The following is a 5082-nucleotide window of genomic DNA, read 5'->3' on the forward strand; positions in this document are numbered from 1 at the left end:
GACCTGAATGATTGACTTATCTCAACACCCATTGTTGTTCCCCTGTATTAAACTTCATCATACGAGCTTATATGTAATGCGAGTGACTACGTTGTGGGAGCAATACATAGGAAATGTCGAGGTAAGATATTTCATGTTATTTATTATGCCAGTTGCACTTTAAATGATGCATAAATTAATTACACAACTATTAAGAAATAATTGCTAGTTGTGGTATTTGCATTTGATAAGTTTAGGACATACTTGATAGGCCCTAAAGTAATTGTACATACCAATCACCCAAATATTAAATACATAGTGACTAAAAAGGATGCAAAATCTACACTTATTAGGTAGATACTTCTCTTGCAAGAGTTTGATTTAAAGGTTAGAGATAGAAGGAGGACTTGAAATCAAGTTGATGATGATATGTCTATGCTAGAGAATAAGGTTGAACTCGATGAGGAAATAAAAATTAAAGAGGAATTCCCTGATGAGAAATTCTTATTTGCTACGACAATTCTGTGGTATGCTGACATTGTCAATTTTCTTGTTAGTGGTATTTTTCCTCATGATTTGAATAGCGAGGGAATGAAGAAGTTCAGGCATGACGTGCCCTTATACTATTGTGATAAACCTTACTTATTCAAGTGGATCAGACGATTCAAAGGTGTATCCCCGAAAGGGGTAAAAGGAGATTCTTCAGCATTTTCACTTTGAAGGTTCAAGGACTACTACAAAGGTCCTACAATATGGATTCTATTGGTTGACACTTTTTAAGGATGCTCAAGACTCTTACAAGTCTTGCGATAGGTTCCAACGAATAGGGAATATCTCTCAAAGGCATGAATTTTCTATGTATGGGGGATTGACTTCATGGGTTCATTTCCTTAATCGTTTGGAGATTTGTACATCTTACTAGCAGTGGACTACGTATCAAAATGGAACAAAACATAATAACTCCAAGACCATCATGAATTTTCTTCAAAATAATATATATACAAGATTTGGAACCCCAAAAGTCATTATAAGTGATGAAGTAACCCACTTTGACAACAAGTTGATTGTTAGAGCACTTTACTGATACGGGTAAGGCACAAGATGTCCACAACATATCACCCACGAACAAATGACCAGACTAAGGTATGCATATATGATTGCATTGATGTTTGATTGATGGATATTTGTAATGAATGACTATATGAAACTATGCCAATGTTATGTTTCAGCGATACTTGTACTAAGGTTATATGATGATTGGGTTTCTCTCCATGATCTTTACCTGATAGCTATGTGAGACCAAGAGAACATTTGTATAATAGGTGGGAATTTTACTGAGGCTTACATGATGCCAGGTTCCCCATATGTGATTAGTACCTGACGACTATTCTGATACCGTGTATTATCATTGTGATTGTATGTTAATTGTGTATTGCATATGATGATGCCTACATGTGTTTTGTTTATTAGCGTTCAAGCTTCGTGGCTCGAGCCTTATTTGGATGGGTGTTTGAGCTCTATGACCCAAGTCTCATCCTTATGTTTTATTGTGATTGAGATTATGATGTGGATACATGAGATATTTGGCTAGATAACATTGATGACATTGATAGTTTTTCTCTCTGACTATACTTGTTGGCATGCTTATGTTATGAATGCATGTGGTATGGTAAAGGTTTTGTCTAACGTTGAGCTTGTGAGCTCATTGTTATGAATGTGTTTCCATTTGCAGTTTAGATGTTATATAGAGTGTGATGGGACAATGATATCATCAAAGGAGTCTCAGCGGAGTATCGGAGGTATAACGATGATGACTTAGTGGGACAGTGAGGTTATGATTTGAAAATAACTCAATTTGTAATATTTCATTTATTTATTTATTGGGTTTTTCTTAAATTGGGATCTCACTTTGTAAATTATTATGTTTTCACAATTGGTTTAAATGTTTTAAAGTTGAGTATGATTTCGAAGAAAATAGTTAGTAAGTTTAGTGATTTCGTATGACACTTTAATACGTGAGATTAAGGTGTTACAAATCCTTTATCAAAATGATGGCATGACATGTTAACTCATGGGATAATGTACTAAAATGTTAGTGTGATACTTTTATAAATTTTTAATGATAAATCTAGAATAATTCAAAAATTTTCTTTAAAAATTAGAAAATTCTAAACATATATGAAAAGTAATAGTTTATTTTATGAAACTAATAAAATATTTGATAAGATAACAACAAGTATAATGATCTCATGTTAAAATAGACACCAGGTTTTGACTAAAAATCATATTGCAAAAAAAAAAAGTTAAAAGAAGAGAATTTTAACTAAAGCCCAAAACAGAAAAATAGAAGAGGATTTGCAAAATAGATTCACTTCTAGCTCTAATCCTTACTATTTAATAATCAAGATAATTACTTGGTTAAAAAGAAAACTTATTTAATAAAAGTGATTGTTTGTGTGAAACATTTTTTATAATTAAAGTGAAAAGAATTTGTCATAGTTTGTCATACTCTATCTAGAAGTCATGTGTTTTAAAAATGCACGAGATGGTTCTAATTTTCAAGGCAAAAAAAGTGCATCTTTCTTACGAACTCAATTATTGCACGTTTGAAAGTCATAAGTGGATTCAAAATTTTAAGGCAAGACACGTGCTTCATTCTTACAAAGGCATTTATTGTAAAATAAGTAAATATAAGGGATCATGATTCGAATTGATAATTTGATGAATATAGATTTTGTGGTATTGATATGTCATTCGGTAATGTTGTAAGCATGATAATAAAAATATGATAATTGTTTTAATATGTTTGTCTAGTTTTACATGTTATTATTTGTATGTATGATTAGCATGTTTGAATTTATCATTCTCATGTGGCATAATAAAGTAATTTTGTCTCATTGAACAACAAAACTCAACGTTAGAAATCATTCTCTATGCATCAAATCCGAATAGTCTCATCATCGTATGAGGTTTAACTTTTATCATTTAGATGGTACCTTTACTTTCTCAAGTGGACATGTGTGAATGTATGAACTTTTAGTTATAATTGATTTGTAAATTCTATTAAATTTTTGCTATTTCATATATTAGGTAATGTGAAAATGTGAAAATGGTATTCATTTTATAAGTTAGCCTTTTTGATGACCAATATGGCAATTCAGATTCACTAGATTTTTTCAAGTTAGGTTTTGGGGTGTTACAAAATTAAAATTTTCAAAAGTTTTTAAGGAGCTTAAAGGAATTTTCCATATTTTTCACCCATTATAACCCTCCCCTGGCTGATTACCAATTTACTCTAATTCTAGCTCGACAGATGAAGGAAACGGCACGGTTTGATTGATGCATGATGAGAGGGTATTTGAATACAAAATCAGACTGCTCCGAATTTCAAATTTTCCAGCAGCAATAATACGACAACGTACAAGTCTAGCAATATGTAGATGAAGTCGAATCCTAAGATGTATACAAGCTGAAATATGAAGTAGAAGCCTAAGATGAATACAAGCTGAAATATGTATATGAAGTAGAAGCCTAAGATGAGCATTGTAGAGGGACAGAACGCTTAAGTTGACCCAAGTTTCTGGAGCGTATAAGAAATATCAAAGTCAGTGTGGCTTATCAAATTTTCAAAGAGTTTGCTTGCAGGGCACGGAGATAGAGTGCAGGGGGAGCGAAATGGAGTATATAAGAGGAAGAATTGATCATCATTTTTCTCATTCATCCATTTATCAATTTTCATATTCTGAGAATGGGTTCCAAAAAGCAATTCACATATTTGGCTATAATAGCCTTGATAGTATTAGTGGGGGCCAACTTAGTGTGTCCACCTCCCGCACACAGTTGAAGATGCATCAATGTACGAGAGGCATCGACAATGGATGTCGCAATTTGGACGAATTTCCAGTGACAACAATGAGAGGCAAAAGCGTTTCAACATTTTCAAACAACGTGGCGCTCATTGACTCTTTCAACAAATAACAAGCCTTACAAGCTTGCTGTGAATCAGTTCGCAGATCTAACAAATGAAGAGTTCACTGCTTCTCGAAATGGGTTCAAGGGCCATATGTGTTCCAACAAGGCTACTACTTTCAAATACGAAAACGTCACCGCATTGCCTTCTGTGGATTGGAGAAAGAAAGGAGCTGTGACACCTATCAAGGACCAAGGCCAATGCGGTCTGCTCTAATCTTAAATATTATTAACCTTTGTTTTGCTAATGTTCTTTCTAACTAATTGTGTTGATCTAATTCTTATTCACAGGATGCTGTTGGGCGTTTTCAGCTGTGGCAGCCATGGAAGGGGTTACTAAGCTAAAACAGGTACATTGATTTCCTGTCTGAGCAAGAACTTGTTGACTGCGACACCAAAGGTGAGGATCAAGGCTGCCAAGGTGGTTTAATGGACGATGCCTTCCGATTCATCCTAAAGAACAAAGGCCTAACAACCGAATCCAACTACCCCTACAAGGGAGTTGATGACACATGCAATGCCAACGAGGAACCCAACCATGCAGCTACCATTAAAGGCTTCCAAGATGTGCCCGCCAATAGTGAAGATGCACTGCAGAAGGCCATTGTCAACCAACCGGTTTCGGTTGCAATCGATGCCGGGGGCTTCGATTTCCAGTTCTACTCAAGTGGTGTATTTACGGGACCCTGTGGCACGCAACTGGATCACGGAGTGACCGCCGTTGGATATGGACAGGATGACGATGGGACTAAGTATTGGTTGGTGAAGAACTCGTGGGGCAGTACCTGGGGTGAACAAGGGTACATTAGGATGGAAAGGGATGTTGATGCAAAGGAAGGTCTTTGTGGCATAGCAATGCAAGCATCCTACCCCACTGCGTAAACATAACTTACACTATAATCCTCCATTCCCATGCAGAATGTTCATATCGTTAATATATGAATGTACTGTATTAGGATGTAACAAAAATTTCATCATAAATATATAAATGTACTGTATCTAAAATTTTATCATAAATATATGAACTACTCTATCTAAAATTTTAAACTAAATAATAGATGGTTGAACTGGAAATTTGATTTTTACAAATTTGGTAAATTATGCAATTAGAACAAATTTATGTGCAAGCCTTCC

At 34.8% G+C, this 5082-nt stretch overlaps 1 pseudogene; it reads left to right on the plus strand.

Annotated features, from left to right (window-relative positions):
- Positions 1 to 408: 408 nt before the first annotated feature.
- On the plus strand, positions 409 to 4858 carry LOC120195685 (annotated as a pseudogene).
- Positions 4859 to 5082: the final 224 nt, after the last annotated feature.

Source organism: Hibiscus syriacus, unplaced genomic scaffold, assembly GCF_006381635.1.
Source record: "Hibiscus syriacus cultivar Baekdansim isolate YM2019G1 unplaced genomic scaffold, ASM638163v2 tig00117017_pilon, whole genome shotgun sequence".
In the NCBI taxonomy this organism is placed as follows: domain Eukaryota; kingdom Viridiplantae; phylum Streptophyta; class Magnoliopsida; order Malvales; family Malvaceae; genus Hibiscus; species Hibiscus syriacus.